The sequence below is a fragment of the Chiloscyllium plagiosum genome, unplaced genomic scaffold (genome assembly GCF_037043375.1).
Source record: "Chiloscyllium plagiosum isolate Xiang-an unplaced genomic scaffold, Cpla_swu_hap1 HiC_scaffold_23, whole genome shotgun sequence".
Taxonomy (NCBI): Eukaryota; Metazoa; Chordata; class Chondrichthyes; order Orectolobiformes; family Hemiscylliidae; genus Chiloscyllium; species Chiloscyllium plagiosum.
In genome coordinates, this window is record NW_028270161.1 from 15,631,474 (window position 1) to 15,651,811 (window position 20,338).

At 42.2% G+C, this 20,338-nt stretch overlaps 1 protein-coding gene across 8 annotated transcripts in view; it reads right to left on the bottom strand.

Moving 5' to 3' along the window:
- plxna4 (plexin A4) overlaps positions 1-20,338 on the bottom strand; it is a 633,380-nt gene that overhangs the window by 343,477 nt on the left and 269,565 nt on the right. The window lies entirely within an intron of this gene.

Genomic DNA, 20,338 nt, shown 5'->3' on the forward strand with positions numbered 1-20,338 from the left:
AGGCACATATTACAATCCAGCTTTCATGATCCACGCCAATACAACATCTAAGATGTCATGATAGTTCTAAACTTTCACAACGGCTCCTATTTCAATTATAAGGCAATGATCTATATCGCATTTATCTGTCTGATAAAGGATAATAACTATATCTTTGGTCAATCTAACAATACAGGATATCACCTACATTTAATATCAGCCTTTCACCACAGCTGTTTTGCAATGTCTACACTGAGGCCAATTTTCATTCCTTTGTCATGCTCTTTGTCATTGATGACAATAGAAACTCCAATGAAACATATCAAGGTATGGCTGGTGACAATGGAACTCTATCTCATCAGATATTAGGAGCTTCTGGAACAGAGAGAAGGTAGTGGACTTGGAAGAGGAGTGAGGTAAGTGTACCCTAAATATTGCGTGATGATGGATCCAAGATTGGGACAAGCAAATGAGGTCAACTTTTCAATTTTTGTCTTCCCACAGCCTAATCTCTGAATCGGAAAATTGAGGACTCAGGTACCAATAAACAGACTTGAACGCAAAATCTCGGCTGACCTTACACACCCCACCGTCCCCTCCCCGCCAATAGAACACTGCACTGTGGGAAGTGCCATCTTTCCAATGAGACATTAAGCCAACACTCTGCTTGGCCCCACAGGGAAGCATAAGCGATTCAGTTGCATTATTTCAAAAAGGAGCATGGAGATTTCCCTGGTGCCTTGGCCAATATCTAGCCCTCAACAAGCATTGCCAACAAAATACAGGTTATCGGGTCATTGTTGCATTGATCTGTGTTGGATCTCCCTGCGGTTACAATGGAGGACTCTCCTTCTCAACCTCTCCCCTCACCTGAGGCCCAACATTAAAATAACATCAGTCATCTCTAACAAGACAGCAGCCCTACAATTTAGTAAGCCTATTTAATTTCGATAGTAAGTATATTTCCAAAGTTTAATTGTAAAACATTCTCAACATCATGAGGTGATGAACAGTGCCGTGCAAATTCTGTGAGAGCATGCTATTACAAATCTCGTCTGAAATTAACAGTCCGTGATTCTCTAACCAGGAGCAGAATTGTGTCAGAAAACGTTAGCCTTTTAGGTTCGAAAAGCCTTTATTCAGGTTTACAGAACCCTCAGCACTACAACAATCTGTGAGCTTGCATTCACTCTCGGTAACGTTCCCATTCCTACCGTAAAAAATCCAAGCTGTTTATTTACGTAAACTATGATGATCACGTTTGTAGGGATATAGCTCATGCTAATGATGGCTGTTATGTACCAACAGGGGTAGGTTTATGTACTTAAGAAGAAAATGAAATGTTTCACAATCCAACATGTTTAGCTGAACGTCAGGTAATTAGTGAGGCAGGAAATTACTGTATTCAACGTCTCTCTTCCCTAGGTCTGTGACTGTTTCCTACTGAGAGGTGAGAATTAAAGGAATCAGTTACCAATAGCATTTGGCACGTTTTTCATTTACTGGCATACGCCCCACTGTGACCACAATCTTTCTAATGCCACTTGCTCCAGATTGTAGAGCCAGGAGTTACTAGTGATTGACACATCACAGTGGGTGGCAAATACACTTGTGTTTGAAAGATCCATTTCTCTCAGAAATAAAGTTTTAACTCCTTGTCTGGGATTGTCCTGGTCAACCTTTGGCCTCTCAACCAACACCACCAAAAATAGATTCACAATCAATTATTTTTTCCATTGCTCCTTGTGGCATCTTGCTTTGACCCATGACTGTTGCATTTACCACCCCCCCTCCAAAACACCTACAAGGATACTTCTCCAGGAAATCCTTTGTTGTCAAATGCTTTGGAATAATCAGGGAATATTAAAATGGTTTTATAAATGTAAGATTTCCCTTTACTCTTCTGTTTTACTCTTACGTTTGTTAAGATGTGCTAAATTATTTTGATCTTGTACTCCTGTCGTCTAGAATTGACTCAATATGTGCATGGAGAAGGTGAGGACTGCAGATGCCAGAGATCAGAATCGAGAGTGTGATGTTGAAAACGTACAGCAGGTCAGGCAGCATCCAAGGAGCAGAAGAATCGATGTTTTGGGCATAAGCTCAGGAATTCTTGACTCAAAATGCACAGGCATGTTATTAAAGAACAACTAATTATTCTCAATTTCCTACACAATGTTCAAATGGATCAGTTTTTTCCATTGTCCAAATGTGAAAAGACAAAAGCATTTCCCTTTCATTCCTAGTATATCGATCATAAATAGTCCAAATTTAAGAAATCTCATTGAACTTTTTCCTATTTGTTTCCATTAGATGGAATCCCAATGGGTTAAATTTCATAGTTCACATCTATTATATGACATCCCAATGGAGCAAAACCTTCTTCCCTCTCTCTCTGAGAAATCCCAATGGATCAAATAGCTGTCGCAACACTAACAAATAACTTCCTCAGTGTTATGGCAGCTTAAGAAGCATGCTAGGTTTTAACTCAGTATGACATTAGTGGTGGCTGATTGGGTAGCTTCCTCTCCTCTGAGTCAGAAGGTTATGTGGGTTGATAGTCTATTCCAGTTAAAGCTGTCCCTGTCACAAGGGGCAACCTCCCAGTGAAACATTAGGCCACCGCTCAGTGATGATTATGATCAACCAGGAAAACATGGACCATATTCTATCTAGTAATCTCCTCTCAACAAAGATGGTCACAGACTGCTAAATTCATCATCACATGCTCAGCCTTTGGCTGACTGAGGAGGACAGTATTTGGAGACTAGGATCTTAAAACCAACACCAAGGGAAGGGTGTACTGGGCAGTAGAGATCTGATACTCCTGAATACTTCAGAAACTTGTATTACATAAAACTCCCACCTCAAAGCATTGTGAAAGTACCACCAGCAGTGCCTACTTGAGAAAGGGATTCCGAAAGCACTGTCCACTCCTGAGTCAGATTACCCAGTATCCTTTGAGAGTGAAATGAAGCCAGCGTCACTGGACAGATCCGTCATTGTAATAGACGGAAGTGGGTACTGCAGATTACAGTCAAGATTAGATCGGTGCTGGAAAAACAAGCAGGTCAGGCAGCATCCAAGGAGCAGGAAAAATCGTGTTTCAGGCAAAAGCCCTTCATCAGGAATGAGATGGGCTGATGAAGGGCTTTTGCCTGAAACATCGATTTTTCCTGCTCCTAGGATGCTGCCTGACCTGCTGTGCTTTTCCAGCACCACTCTAATCTTGAATCAGTCATTGTAATGCCTTACACTAAACACATGAAGCAACTGTCTGACTCAGTCACCACTGGAGGCTCCCAGTAAGGTAGCCGAAATATTTTAGGGATGCTATCAAAGTATTTGTAAAGTGATCAAACATCCCTGCCAACTCCTGGGAGCCTCTTGCTTGTTCCGACCAAAATGGAGAAAGTTGATTTGAGATGACAGCAGACACTTGGAGACTTTGTTGGAATGCGCACAGATGAGATTGTGGCATTAGAGTGAGAGCTCAAAAACACTTCAAACAACCTTTCCCCCCAACCCTTCAAGTGCCATCTACCCTGCATATGGCAAGAGTCTGCAAATCTCATGTGCACATGCCAGTCATCTCCAAACCCATCAGAGCAAGAGGAAGCAAATCCTTCTCAGTCCTGACTATCTCAAAACAGAAAAACCAACACTCAGCCTGCCCGCTTGAGTGGATATAAAACACCCCAAAGCAGTACTTGATTATTCACTGGTGTCTCAGCTAATATTCGGGCTGAACTAGCATCATGTACCAGACCATTTTGCTGCAGTAAGTTTATCTTTCTTGGTGGGCTGAATGGCCTTCTTCTGCGATTCTTACTTCAAAACAGCTCTGATCTTCATCAATCTTTTTATTATTTTGATATTGCTCCAGAGGGGTATCCATTCCCTAAATAACTCTAACTCAAATCAATTGATTTAGCTTTCCATTAATTCACATTCTAGTGGTATTACAAAACCAAGAAGGAATCCCCCCCTCCTGTGATCTACCTATACTGCCTGAATATTTTCGAAGCAAGATTGTGAATCCTCTGCTCCTCTCTCACCCAAATGCTACTCCACCAGTGCTAACCACCACCCACCTCCAGTGCCTCCATTTCTAATGCTTATGCTTTCTTTGCATATCAGTGTTGACCTGGCATCCAGCAGCAGAAAGGAGTAGTACAGAGTACAAACAATGAAAACAGAACACAGAAAGGAGTTCAAGGCAATGAAAATGAACACACTGGCTGGGGGATGACAGCAAAGAAATACAATAAGGCTCAAGGAGGTCAAAACTGAACAGCAGAATACAGAAGAAGAAAGAAGATACCTTAGAAACACAAGGGGACTCAAACAGGAACTGCAGAGGTTGAAGACGTGATGTTACTCTTCTATTGAACTACACATTCATATTTGGCAGCAGTTGTGCCTCAGGCCGGGGAGTAGGAAGGGATGGTATGAACGGAGGGGAGCATAAAGATGAGAGGTGAACATTCAGAAAAGACCAGAGAGTCTCTGGGTACTCAAAGACCTTTTCAAAACTAACAAGTCCCATCTTTCTTGCGAGGATGAATAAAGTAAGTTTAAATCAGTATGCAGTACTCAAACCTTGAACAGCAACTGCTAAACCGAAGGTGGATACAGAAGCAGAGGATCAAAACCCCCTCACAATAAATGGCTGAATTAGAGCAGAAATCTTGAGGTTCATCATCCGTTCCCTCACTGTGTGCTTGGGACGAGCCGATTCAGTGTGAACCCTGTGCTTTTACCTCATCAAGCTCAGACAAGTGTGTCTTAGTTTTTCTCTTTATGACTGAGGGGTTGGGTCAGGAAGTGAATCTTTTTAGTGCTTTTTAAAAATTTTCTATTTTTCCCTTTTTCTTCTTCAACAGGAAGACCTTGTGTGTACACAGAGCATTATTCAACACAGGGCCCAAGGGTTTTAACAGCATTCTTTTGAAGTATACACGTTTGAAGTACTGCTGTATAAGAAATGCAGCATCCAAGTTATGAGCACAGCAACAGGATTATGCCCAGGTATTTATTTAAGTGCTGGTTACAAATAAATATTGTCAGCGAGGGAAGGGGTAACATTCTAACTACGGGATCAGAAGGTTCAAGTCACATCTGGCCAGAGGTGTGTCATAATATATATGAAGAGGATAATTATAAGTTATGAATATTGTGTAGGTCACTGAAAAGAATTCCATTACAATTCTTCATTACAATACCATGGGATGCTTGACATTCACCACCGACAACGTTTCTCACCCTTACAGACAGTACTTCTAATCTAAATACTGCATCAGAAAGTCAGCCTAAATCTCTGGAGTTGGACTTGAATCCAACATCCTGAGTCAGAGCTGAGAGTGCAACCCACATTAAACACCACAAATGCATGTTGACTCTCCATTTTAGTTACTCAACACTCTTAGCTCACCTCAAGAGTGACAAAATTAACAAAATAAGGAACTCCATTACATCTGTGACCAATCAATGCTTTCACTCAAGGCATGTAAGATATAGGGGAGAAGTGGGACCACGCTAGTGAGTTGGATGATCAGCCATGATAATCACGAATGGTGTAACAAACTCAAAGGGCTGAATGGCCTACTCTTGCTTCTGTTTGCTGTGGTTCTGTGTGTCTCTGGATAGTGATTCAGATCAGGAATTCGATCCAACCCTCCTTTGCATTATTCTGGAGCACCGACATCAATCATTTGACTAACCCTGCTTCCAGGTCTGAGAGTAGTGAACTTGGCACAGACTGAGAATCAAACTCAACTCCATCTTGGCCACTATGTCTCAGTTACTTATCATCAATACAGTTCTCCCTTATCATTGTTTAAAAGCCAGTCCATTAAACTTGCTCCACACTCATAAGCATCATAACAAGACACATCTTCCTTCTACCCCATGGCCCCTCGCACACATACTCTCCTACCACAGGAAGTCATTCAAATGCAAACTTTAAAATCTTCAGATTTCAGAAATCCCACATTTGCCTCCACAGAGATAGCAGTTTGTAATCAATAAATTCACCCAACTATATACCTCCATGTAAAAAAGAACCTGTCTTAAAACTGAAAAAGCATGTTTACGTCCTTTATTAATCAGGAGGACAAAACCACGAGGGAACGAGACAATGATGTGTCTCAGAGCCCTGAATTCAGTAGCTGAGTCAGCACTGAGAGCTACAGACGGGCTCATACAAGCAGCTCCGACTCGAAGAATCCAACGCAAGAAATAATACAATGTGCAGCTGTTCTATGCTCCTTGGAAACATTCTCAAGTTGCTTTTAATAAGAACAGCCTCTGGGAAGCCAGCCTAATGGCCCATTTACTGTCCCATTGTTCAGTGATATTGAGCACCAGCTTTTCTATTGTGTATTTTATTAGGATCAGTTCTCTTCCCAGCACCATGCAAAATAAAAGGGGGTTCAGATCCTCAGTTTCTCCCCTCCTGAGTACAATGGGGTCTGTCCTGAGGTGTCCCTAACAGAGATATTGGAATCTCCAAGGTAAATCTTACAGGCAGTGTCTTTTTATCATTAGCACTATAGAATCAATTGTTACCAACTGATGTTTGGGGAGCACCACCGCCAAGCCTTCTTTCTTATTGTGACATACATCAGAGTCTGGATCTTGTCATCTGGCCCAGAGAGAAGGACGCTACCTCTCTGCTCCAAGACCCTACTATCTTCTCAGTTAAACTGGATGTAAGTGCTATTTGGTTAATGGTGGTAGAGGATTTGTCAGTCACAAGTCTGAACAAGACGAGGCACTTGTCTTAACAAGACGAAACTTCTTGCACGATAGCAATAGGTACAGCTGAAATTGGCTGGTGAGACATCATCATTAAGACTATCAGAAGCCAGGAACGACTCATCTGACTCAAGCTGCACCTCTTTCTTCCCCATCCAAGAGTAGTACATCATCAGATTAGGCAGAGCTTACTGCAGTCTCCAACGTTAATGCTTTCTGAACTATTGCCTTATCCAACACTTCAATGGCCCTGGGTTCCTCGAATATTATCTGTGTGTAGGTCTCTGATGTTCACCCCTCTTTGCTTGTTAAAGACACTATATAAAACCTATCCTCTTTGAATAAGCTATTAGCCATCCAAGTATGTGACTGAGTCTCAAATATTTCTTATAATGCTCCCAATTTTTAATAAAATTAAAGGCATTATACAGTATGTGTGCTTAACTGATTCTGAAAAATGGTGCATTCAGTGAAGACAACTAAAATAGGACTTTGTACATGCACTGTTGGATATGAAAGTCTAAATTTTCATTTTACTTTGTAAAAACCTAAGTTCAATTTCTGCAGTTGTCAGCCTTAAACCGAGCTTTTTTCAGAGAGTTCCAGTGAAACAGCAGCTTAATTAAGAACCAACTGATGCAGTCTCCTTAGTGACGCAAAGGCCTTTTCTGTTTGGATTATTTACAAACAGCCAATCAAGCTCTCAATTGTGACTTGCAAAAGTGTGCTTCAGGGAGTTCAGGGAGGAAAAGGAAGTGTCTTTTGGTTGCTTCGGCCTCCAAGAACTGATACTTGCCCTGCTGTAGTGGAGGTCGGGGGTTAGTTGATGAATCTCTCGTAACTGGCTACGGTTCCTTCTGTTCTGAGGCTCAAAATAGTATATCTTGAAGAAGAAGTACATGGGAGATGATGCTGGAGAGTGGGAGAGGCTAAAAAGTGTGATTCCAGAATCCTACCAGTAGCGAGACCAGTGGCAATGTGACTTTAAAAACTACAATACAACGTAAGCAGGGAAACCAGCAGAGTAGGGTTGGTGAATGCTTCAAGTCTTTTAAACTAAAATTATGGTCTTCAGTTTGTGTTCAAGTCTCAAGTCTTTATTTCCCCCTTCTCAAAATCAGTTAATTAAATATAAAATTGATACTGATGAAAAATCATTTATTCCAATAATGTGTAAAAATTGAGTGATTCTTCAAGTGTAAAGACCAGCAATAGCAGAATAACTAATTAATTAATTACATACAGTACGATGGTGACAGCAGAAGAGGTGATGCATTGCTGCTGCAGCATCTAGAAGTTCCTGGACACAAGGTTGTCGAGAGTGGACATATCTATAGTGTTTAATTCAGAGTGGTGCTGGAAAAGCACAGCAGGTCAGGCAGCATCCAAAAAGCAGGAAAATCGATGTTTTGGGAGGACTGATGAAGGGTTTTTGCCTGAAACGTCGATTTTCCTGTTCCTCGGATACTGCCTGACCCGCTGTCCTTTTCCAGCACCACTCTGATCTAAACTCTGGTTTCCAGCATCTGCAGTCCTCACTTTTGCCTATATCTATAGTGTTGACAGATGAAGGAACGTTGGATCCAAGTTGAGGAACTGGAGTCTGAACTGTGCCACATCAGGTAAGAGGAAAGTTACCTGGACAATTTGCTCCAGGAAGTGGTCACGCCTCTTAGATTAGGCAATTCTAACTTGGTGTGAGATCAAGAAAAGAAAGGCGTGATTGCAGGAGAGGCAGGTATAGGTTTCTAGAGGTAACATTCAAGGAGTCTCAGCTCCTGCAACTGTCCAATAATTATGAGGTTCTTGCAAGTCACGTGGATGAGGGCAGGATCTGCAGAAAGGATGAACAAATTGATTGTGGCACTAGGAGCCACTCAAGTGAGGGGAGAAATTCAGAAACAGGTGGGAACAGTATAAATATGGAGATAGCTACCCTTCTCTGAAATGTGAATGGAAATTCCAAAGGTTGTCCAAGACTGGGAATATCTCCTCAGCATTGGAGAAGAACTTGCAGAGATGGATGCAGTATACGTCATCCATATTGGTACAAACAGCATTGATACGACTAGGAAGGAGGATCTGCTGAAAGAATTTGAATGTTAGGATTACTACCTGAGTCATTGGCAAACTAGCATCAGGTAAGTAAAATCAAAGAATTAAATGTGTGGCTCAAGGGTTGATGTGGCAGGAATGGTCTTATTTCCAGGGGCACCTGGATTAGAAAGGCGATGGTCTGCCAGGACTTGAATCACATTGGGACCAGTGGACTGATAAATTGAATAACTGAGGCCATAGGGAGTGTTTTAAAATTAGCAAAGGCAGGAAGGTTTTAGAGAGGGGATATGTTGGTTTACAAAATAAACAAACAGAAAGGTATTGCAGGCCAACTATTAAAGGGAAAGGAACAGGAAGGGATAAAACATACAAGCACTAAAAAAAGCAGCAAATAGGGTCAAAAGAAGGAGAAATGGTAAACACATAAAATTAATGGCTCATTTCTCAAATGCGGGAAGCAAGATAAATAAAACAATGTCACAAATACAAGTTAATGAGTGTGGTTTTATTGTCATTATGGGGATGATTACAAGGAGATTAAAATTGGGAACTAAGTATGTATGGGCATGTTGACTTTCAAAAGGAGAGACAGGAGGAAAGGGTGGTGGAGTAGCTCAGTGGAAAGGGCACCACGATGGCCCAGTGGTTAGCACTGCTGCCTCACAGCGCCAGGGATTTGAGTTCGATTCCAGTCTCTGGTGACTGACTGTGTGGAGTTTGTACATTCTCCCCAGTTCTCTGCGGGTTTCCTCCAGGTGCTCCGCTTTCCTCCCACAGTCCAAAAGATGTGCAGGTCAGGTGGATTGGCCAAGCTAAATTGCCCCATAGTGTTAAGGGATGTGTAGGTTAGGTGCATAAGTCAGGGGAAATGTAGGGTAATGGGTATGGGTGGGACACTTTTCGGAGGGTTGGTGTGGACTTGTTAGGTCAAAGGGTTTGTTTCTACACTGTAGGAATTCGAATTCTAATCATAGCTCTGTTAGTACTGGTCAAATAGGTATTATAGCAATTATTAATCTTGGATTGGAAAAGTTGGACTCCATCAGAATGGAGATAAGAAATAATAAGAGTAAAATGACATTGATGGAAGCAGTTTATACATTCCCTAACATTGATTATGCTGTGGGACAGAGAATAAGTCAATGGGAATGATGTAAATAAGGTAATACATTTGCATGGGTGAGCTTAGACTTCTCGTAGTTTGAAAATCAATTGCAGTGGTAGCCAGGAGGATCAATAAGTGCAGATTATTTGAAACAGTTTCCTACAACAATGTTCTGAAATCAAGTACTTTCAATCAGGTAATGTGTAATGAGGCAGGTTAAATAAATAATGAGTAAAAGAATGGTAGAATTTAGCACGCAGTTTGAGAGTGAGAAACCCAGGTCAGAAACAGCTGTGCTGACTTTAAATAAGGGTATCAGACATCCTGTTTGGTCTGAAAGCTGGCTCTGAGGGAACTGGATCAGTGTTGAGGACTATCCACATGTAAATAAAGGGTGACTTGGTGGCAGGATACCGACCTTCTGTGGAGTTATTTCAGGCTGGGCCTGTACTCACTGGAATTTAGAAGAATAGAGGATACTTTGTTGAAACATGTAAATTTCTTAGGGAGCTTGGCAGCATAAATGCTTATTGTTTCCCCTTGTGGAACAGCCTAGGATGAGAGGGTATAATCTCAGATTAAGAGGTCACCCATTTAAGACAGAGATGAGCAAGGATTCCTTCTTTCCGGGAGTAACGAATCTGTAGAATTTCATTTTGCAGTGGGTTGTCGTGACTGTATTATTAAGGTTTATACAGACAGAGTTTTCATCTGTAAGGATGGCTATGGGGAAAAGGCAGAAAAGCAGAGTTAAGGATTGTCAGATCAGCCATGATCTCATTAACTGCTGTGGCTGACTTGATGGGCTGAATGGCCTACTTCTCTTCCTAGGTCTTACAGCCTAATAATTTTCTGAAACAAAAATTTGCAATAACCACGCATTATGGTCCTGTAATTTCTAGATTAAAGACATTTTTATGTATTACTTAAATGCGGAAGACAGGAATAAATAAAAATGTTCTGAACATTGTTTTCTCCACTCACCTAAGAAATGGAAAGAACCTTGCTTAGTGAAACTGGCATTTAAATATGGAGGAGATTGAATATTAGTTGCTGGGCTGTACAAAAAGGCATCAGGATGGGTAAATGAATTGGAAGGGTTTAGAGGGACATGGATCAAATGTTGGTAAATGGGGCTACATTTATTTAGGATATCTGGTTAGCATGGTTGGACCGAAGGGTCTGTTTCCACACTGAACATCTCTATGATTCTATGATTCCGACTCAACAACGAACTGAGGAACAAAACTGAATATTTGCGCATTTCATAACGCGAGGTAATACAAATTCTACCTAATTTTTGAAATGTTTGACAAAGTTTCTAGCTTATTGTTGTAAGTAACTGTTTTGGAAACATTTTCATCAATTGATATGGCATACCATAACATACACAGTATGTTAAATATATCGTATTGTCCTATACAGTACTGGATAAATCATAAATGCTTGAATAGCACAGTATGCATTATAATAGCAAATTTATATGAAAAATGCATTAGTGAGAGTGAAAAATAGATTTTTAAAACACTGATCAGACAAAACTTACCAACCGTGCTAAACCAAAGATTGAAGTTGTGGCTAGTAGCATTATTTGAAAAAGTTCCCTAATATGAAAATCACTCAAAAGCATGCCATCATCAGAAAGCATTCTAATTGTGAGATACCTGTATATATTCAACTTGCTGCAAACCAAGCATCAAAATGAGTCCTGATGAAGGTCTTTAGCCTATCTATTCTCTTCTATAATATTGATGGCTCTGGCATTATATTTAGCATTCCATATTTAATTCAAAAGATATTGTCACCCTCCAGAAATATTGACCTTTAACAACATAAGGGAAAGAACCAAAAGGAACAATGAAGTGCATTTTTCTTTCTGAATGCACTATATTGAATAAGGTGAGAGCCGTTTTTCATTGACGAGGTTAGTTGCACGTAGGGGCTATACAAGATCGAGAATTATGAGATGATGAAAGAGACACTCATCTGTTTCTTGCACTGGAGAAGTGACTGCATTGGGCCCATTTCCCATCAGGTGGAGACATAAGATAGCACGTAGGAACAAGTATAAGCAGTTAGCTCCTCAAACATGTTCCACCATTCCATGGCTAAACTGTATCTTAAATCCTTCTATCCACGGTGGCTTCATGACCTTTCATAGCAAAATCTATCATCTCAGTATCAAAATTTCCAATCGATTCCCTAGCTGCAACAGCCTTTTGACAGAGAGAGTTCGTGATTTTTGATATTTCAGATGAAATGCTTCCTGACAATACCCATGAATTTGTCTCTGACTTCAAGATTATGGAGCCTTCCTCCAGACTCTCCCACCAGAGGAAACAGGGTAACTGGAGAGAAACTATCAAATCTTTTAATTCATTTTCAACCTTTCAAATTGATCTCCCATACACGAGGGAAAGCAAATCTGATTCTGTTGACAAGTGATGTAAAGTGTGCACCTTATTCCCTGTCGGTGCTGGTTATTATGCCTGTTCATCAGATGAGGAGTTGCTGAGATTTTCGATTACTGCGTGTCATACTTATTTAGTTGTCATTGTGCAGCCAGATTCAATTAAATGCAAGAGATGGACTTCAAATATTTTATCCTGTCCAAAAGAACCTTCTTATTCCAGAGTGATCAGGATTCAGATGAGGAAATGTTTTTGTTGAAAATAGATTTCAACTGAGAGAAAATTCATTTCAATTCACAGCAAAAGGAAGAGTGCATTCACACATCTGAAGATTCAGATTGGACTTGAAACATTAATTCTGCTTCTCTCTCCACAGGTGCTGCCAGACCTCCTGAGTTTCTCCAGCACTTAGTTTTTATTTCAGATCTCCAGCATCTTAGTCATTTGCTTTTGTTGTATTTCTGAGGCACCTTTCAGGACTTCAGGGTTGTCTCAGACACAGTCAACACGAGGCAGTTGATATGCACACTGTAAGCTCCATAAAGATTAATGTGATAATGGCCAAATAATCCATTATTACTGGTATCGCTTGAGGGATAAACTTTGCCCAGGACACTAGAGATAACTTCCTGTCTCTTCTTCAAAGTACTGGCTGTGGGATATTCCATTTCTGCTGTGCAAACTATATGCAATGCTTTTCTAAAACTTATTATTTCCTGTTGCCTTATGCACCTTATTCCCTGTCGCTGCTGTTTATTATACCTGTTCGTCAGAAGAGGCGATCGTTCCAGCAGAATTGATATTTAATCCCAATTGACCTCATGTGGCCAGTCATCAGCTGCTGGGAACTTGACCAGGAAGGGGATGAGTGAAGGTCCTAATCCAGTTCTCTCTCAGCATTGATACAAACTCACTGTCCAGTCAGGAAAACTGATTCCAGAAATAGTCATTGATTCCTATTCCTTCTTTATTCCTACCTCAGGCACACCAACAGTAGTCGGAAGTGCACTTACATCTAAGGATCAAGCTTTGTACCAAATTGTGCTGCGGCTCGGGAGATCAGACCATAAGACATAGGAATGGAAGTAAGGCATTCGGACCATCAACTCCACTCCACCATTTAATCATGGCTGATGGGCATTTCAATGCCACTTACCCGCACTCTCCCCATATCCCTTAATTCCTTATGAGATGGTCTGTTGCATGGACAATTTCACCACAAACAGTTCTTAGCGAATTTGAATATTTTGCATCTCAGGCCTGCCCTGCCATTCAACAAGATCAAGGCTGATTTGCAACCTTATTACTGACAACTGCCTTTGCCCCGTACCCCTTTCCAACCAATTATACAGAGCAGCATTGTCACTCAGCAGTTTTGAAGGGTCTGAAACACAAGTGGAAGTTAATGCTGAGCTCTTTGAACAAGGTGTCACGGGGCTTATCGTTAATATATTTCTTCTAGAGCCATTTGCCAAAAGAATACTGAAGGTGAGAAGAATCTTTCTCTCCATGTCGCCATCAATAATTCATAGTCTTAGAGGATGCAACAAAGCTCAAAACTACATTCAAGAGACGTTTAGAAAAACAGAATCCCCACAGTGTGGATAAAGGCCATTCTGTCCATCAAGTCTGCACCAACTGTCCAAAACGCATCCCACCCAGTCCCATCTCCCCCACCCTATAATCCTGTATTTCCCAAGACTAATCCACCTAGCCTGCACAGCCCTTGATACTACAGGGCAACTTAGCTTGGCCAATCCATCTAACCTGCACATCTTTGGAATGTGGGATGAAACTGGAGCACCCAGACATGGGGGCAATGTGCAAACTCCACACAGGCAGTTGTCCAAGGGTGGATTCGAACTCAGGTTCCCAGTGCCATGAGGCAGCAGTGCTGACCACTTAGCCATTGTGCCACCCTTGTGGCATAACTTCCCTAAGCAGAAGTGAGTGGGATTAATTAGACCACTTTTCAAGGAGCCTGCAGAGCGATGATTGGCTGAATGGTCTCCTTCTGTGTTGCCAAATTCTACACTCTCCACAGATTGGAAATTTCAGTTGCATAGTTCCTGATGCGGGGCACAATTCTGACAAAGGAACCTATTTTTCAATGTAATTAGGGAATTGCTTCATCTGAGAACTGAAGCACTTCTAGATCCTAGCCATTCTATTGCAAACCTTCCAGTCTTCCTTCTTTCTCTGAAAATGTCAACTCGGCGTCAACATGCTCTTCCGGTCAACTTTATCCTTGGTATTGAAATCTGACTGCATTGAGTATTTCACCCTCTCCCACTCTCTGTGGAGACTTATTAGATTAGATTCTCTACAGTGTGGAAACAGACCCTCCACACCACCCCTCTGAAGAGAAACCCACCCAAACCCATATTTACCCCTGACTAACGCACCTTACACTGTGGGCAATTTAATATGGCCACTTCACCTGACCTGCACATCTTTGGATTGTGGGAGGAAACTGGAGCACCCGGAGGGTGCTCATGCAGACACAGGGAGAATGTGCAAACTCCACACAGACAGGCGGGAATCGAACCCAGGACCCTGGTGCCGTGAGGCAGCAATGCTAACCACTGAGCCACCGTGCCGCCCATAATTGGAAGGCTGATCTGATTTTTGTGACTTACGTTCCCTCCTTTTCCAAGTTGGAGGTTTTTGAAGTATACGGCTTGATTTTTGGTACCTCACTTATTGGCATCGATGCTCCTGAGTTTGTTTTTTTGAGAACACTGAAGTACTTTGACCATGGAGCATCTTCTTGTGAACTCCTTTTGAATCCTTCAAAACCATTGTGGACTGTGCTGAGGGGCTCAGCACAAAATGTTTGTTTCTCTCTTTGCCAGTGTCATGGGGAAATCGAACAGTGTGAGGCATGCTCTGAATCAAAAGGAAGGCTATACGCATGGAGGGCACATGCAGAAGCATGGGGACTGGGCAACAATTCAGGAAACGATGGGTCAAAACATTTCTGACCTCCCCAAGAAATCCCCACAGGCCTTTTATGTACTGCAGGAGGCATTCAGTGTTTATGAATCAGTATTCATGACTGCCTGTCAGTTAATTAGCACACCAGGCACATCACAGAATGTGTAAGTGAGACACTCTCAACTCTTTCACTGCAGCCCTTCCTTTCACTGAACCTTAATCATACTGCTTATTCATAGAAACAAAGTTTAAATCCTTGTAAGGCTGATCTGATTTTTGTGACTGAGATCAAAGTATAAATCGCATGTCTCACAGTTGATTTCCATTTTAACCTATTCTTCTTTCCTCTTTGACGTTCATGGGGTGTTGAAATCTGTAAGGAGCATTGAACATTTTGCCTAGTGATGTTGATTTAATTCATTCTACAGGATTCAGCCTGTTCTTGACTTCACTCCCTTTGACTCATCCATCTCCCCACACCCCCCCCACCCAAACAATTTAACCCTTCGTGAGAAACTTCCAGTTAGTTATCAGCTTCACTGCTATCATTATGTTGTCAGAACTTAACCTATTCATGAATAACTCAAGAACATCGTACAAATTGTGGATAATCAACATGCTCAAAGACGTTATTACACATCTCTGGAGCAGGTGGAACGTGAACCTGGGCCTCCTGGATCAGAGGGAGGGACACTACCAGTGCACCACAAGAATATATAGGAAGGATATTGTTAAACCTAATAGGACGCAGTCAGGAGTCACAAGGTCGTTGCTGGGACTGGAGGGTTTGAGTTAGATTTAGATTTAGATTTCTTCCAGTGTAGAAACAGGCCATTCAGTCCACACCGACGAGTAACCCACCTCCCTCCGACTAATGCACCTAACATTATGGGCAATTTAGCATGGCCAATTCACCTGACCTGCTCATCTTTGGACTGTGGGAGGAAACCGGAGCACCCAAAGAAAACCGACACAGACACGGGGAGAGTGTCTGTGTGGAGATTGCACAGTCACTCAAGGCTGGAATTGAACCTAGGACCCTGGTGCTGTGAGGCAGCAGTGCTAACCACTGAGCCACCCCTATAACATAACCTCAGACCGTGTCAATACCTTGTCACACCAAATGAAGTGCCTTCGTTGGAGAGGCAGAGCATCGTGGTATAGTCACTGGACGAATAATCCAGAGCTTCAGGCTAATGTTCAGAGGGCATGGGTTCAGCTTTCATCGTGACAGGTGGTGAAATTTGAACTCTATTTGAAAAAGAACCTGGAATAAAAAGCAAGTCTAATGGTGACTGTGTAATTCTCGATTGTTATAAAATCCCATCTGGTTCATTAATTCCCTTTCAGGAGGAAAATCTGCCACCATAACCTAATCTCCATGGGACTCCAACAGTGTAGCTACTTTCTGGGCAATTGCAGATGGCCAATAAGCACTGACTTAGCCAGCAATGTCCACATTCCATGAACAAATAAGAAGTATCGTCACTGATACAACACTGGAAAATCCAGCAGCTGGTTTGTGCACAACAAGATCCCATTAACGACCAGATCATGGTTTTTCATAAGGTTGACAGAGGCATATACCTGAAAGCAGAAACTGGAGATAACACCTCTGTTGGTCAATTCCCCTCCATGAAATGGGAGCCATGTGACTTTTGATGTTGGCCTGAGGGGACAGAAAGGGCATGTCTTTATTTTTCAGGTGAAAGATGTTTCTCGCTTCAGGGCAGCACTTGACCAGACTTTTAGCCTGGATCCCACTCTCCAGCCTCCAGACTGAGTCTCAAACTCACAACCTACTGACTTGAAGTCAATAGTAGTAGCCGATGGTCTATAGTTAACTTACACAAGGAGTAATAGGGATGTGTAGCTCTGTCCAACTCATCCATGCCGACCAGATATCCCAACCCAATCTAGTCCCACCTGCCAGCAGCTGGCCCATATCCCTCTGAACCCTTTCTATTCGTATACCCATCCAGATGTCTTTTAAATGTTCCAATTGTACCAGCCTCCACCATTTTCTCTGACAGCTCATTCCATTCAGGTACCACCCTCTGCATGAAAAAGTTGTCCCTGAGGTCTCTTTTATATCTTTCCCCTCTCACCCTAAACTAATGCCCTCTAGTTCTGGACTCCCGCACCCCAGGGAAGAGACTTTGTCTATTTATCACATCCATGCCACTCATGATGTTATAAACCTCTATAAGTCATCCCTCAGCCTCCGATACTTCAGGGAAAACAACCCCAGTCTATTCAACCTCTCCCTATAGCTCAAATCCTCCAAACCTAGCAGCATCCTTGTAAATCTTTTCCGAATCCTTTCAAGTTTCACGACATCCTTCCGATAGGAAAATCTCACCACGTTCCTCATATCAATTACTGTGACTTCCAAGATAATGGAGGTCCAGGGTCTTCATGTCACACTTGCAAGCACTTCTGAAGCAGGACTTTGGTCATTCCACTAGCTGCCTGGCTCAGGTTACCTGACAGCACAGGACATACACACATTGTGCCAGAGACAGTGAAGATAGAAAATGCTGAGCTTCTTTTCTTGAAAGCTGTGAGGTGTCAATCTTTCACAACCATACAGTGAGGTGCTGAGAGCACAGACTTTGTAAACCAACCTCCTGGTCCTCAGGACCAGCTTGGTGTTATTCCATGTGTATATATTCCGCGCTGGCTGAAGACGATAGGGTGTGTGTGTGTGTGTGTGTCAAGTTCTGTATCTAGGGATAGATGGTGACTGTGGACCGGAGGCAAGCAGATTTTGCCAACCACTTCCACTGAGGTGTTATTTAGTGCACTCAGATGCAACACCTTGATACACAACCACACTGTTTACTTGACATTCAGAGCCAGGAAGAACAAGTGACAAACATGGGAGAGACAGCCTTTGCAACTTAATTTCCCTCTGAGCATCGACATTTCCTGCACAAGTAACAATCCCAAATACGAGCCCTTGCACAGTCACTAAAATGATTGTTATCCACCACAGATTTAACAGTCACCGGGATCAGTGAACTCAATCATCTATGAAGCATCAGACAATATAGATGGAACTCACAATAAGGACTCACTTGAGATCCACTCAGCTGAGATAACATCCATCCTTAGTGCAAAAAGCAAAGGTCCAGGATGCTAAACATAAACCTAACACTACAACACTGCACACCCTGAAGGTAACTAAGGCGGCTTGCATTTAGATATCAACTTAAACTTTGTAAGCTGTCTTAAGGTTCATCAGGAGCTAAATCAGCCACAATGAGTTACAGATACAGATATGAAGACAAGAGATTTGAAATCAAGCTTCTTAAGAAGTGTCTAAGAAGAGACAAGATTTGGAAGGGAATCCCACAGATTAAGGGTTAGGGCCTGACATATCTGCATCCCAACCAGGAACATCCATCCAGAAACCTCACCAGAGAGGTGGGTTTTCTCAACTGAGCCTCAATGCTACACGATCTGGTGGCAGTGATTGAGTTGTGTGAGCACCTCAATAAACTGCCCCTGTACACGAGCTACCCTTCACTAATCATCACAGACATCGGAAAAAGACAAACTGCTTGTTACACACAGTTGATGGAAAAAGAATATTTCAATTTAATTTTAAAAATCCAAACATGCAAATTGAATAATTATTAGCTCCACAATCAGGAGCAGGATCTGCAACTGAAGATATGCTTCCTGTTGCTACCCACACAGTCAAGAGGGTGAAAATCAACCTGATGTCTGTACTTCATCTGCACTCAGGAAGATTACTCAGTTCAGATTTTAGACGCAGATTTTGAATTTCTCCTCTATTGTTGGAATTATCTCCTGACAGTTTTTGCTACTTCTGTTTTGTTTTCTCCTCTAAAATGAGTTCTATGCTCCTTCATTAGTTGCTGTAATACTTGCTTTCTCTACCCCTTGATCTTTGTATTGTCAATGTTTTCTATCTATCATTAGTTTCTCCTTGTACTGTGTTATATTCTCCTCTCCTCTATGACTGACCTTCTCTCATTATTTGCATTCTCACCCTACTTCCTCTTGTTCAGTTTCCCTCAGTTTTCTGTATCAGCTCAATTTCAGCACAGTGAGTTTGTCTACACGTGTTGTGTGTGTCTGAGAGAGAGAGAGAAAGACGGAATGTGTCTGTGTGTATATGTACGCCTGGCTCTCTATCGGTGAAGCTAGTGGCTGCTTAATCTAGATGCAGCTGTCTCTCTCTGTCTCATGCACCCACCTCTTAACTGTATCTGTCTGTGCATCTGTCTCTGTAGCTGCCTCTGCATCTCCTCAGTAATTGCCTCTGTGTGCACCTGGAATTGTCATTGCCTGTGTACCTCTGTCTGTGCATCTCTCTGTAGCTGTTAATCTTGTGTGCTTGTCTCTGTGCATCTCTCTGTAGCTGTTAGTCTTGTGTGCTTGTCTCTGTCTGTGCATCTCTCTGTAGCTGTTAGTCTTGTGTGCTTGTCTCTGTGCATCTCTCTGTAGCTGTTAGTCTTGTGTGCTTGTCTCTGTCTGTGCATCTCTCTGTAGCTGTTAGTCTTGTGTGCTTGTCTCTGTCTGTGCATCTCTCTGTAGCTGTTAGTCTTGTGTGCCTGTCTCTGTCTGTGCATCCCTCTGTAGCTGTTAGTCTTGTGTGCCTGTCTCTGTCTGTGCATCCCTCTGTAGCTGTTAGTCTTGTGTGCCTGTCTCTGTCTGTGCATCCCTCTGTAGCTGTTAATCTTGTGTGCTTGTCTCTGTCTGTGCATCTCTCTGTAGCTGTTAGTCTTGTGTGCCTGTCTCTGTCTGTGCATCCCTCTGTAGCTGTTAGTCTTGTGTGCTTGTCTCTGTCTGTGCATCTCTCTGTAGCTGTTAATCTTGTGTGCTTGTCTCTGTGCATCTCTCTGTAGCTGTTAGTCTTGTGTGCCTGTCTCTGTCTGTGCATCTCTCTGTTGCTGTTAGTCTTGCGTGCCTGTCTCTGTCTGTGCATCTCTCTGAAGCTGTTAGTCTTGCGTGCCTGTATCTGTCTGTGCATCTCTCTGAAGCTGTTAGTCTTGCGTGCCTGTCTCTGTCTGTGCATCTCTCTGAAGCTGTTAGTCTTGCGTGCCTGTATCTGTCT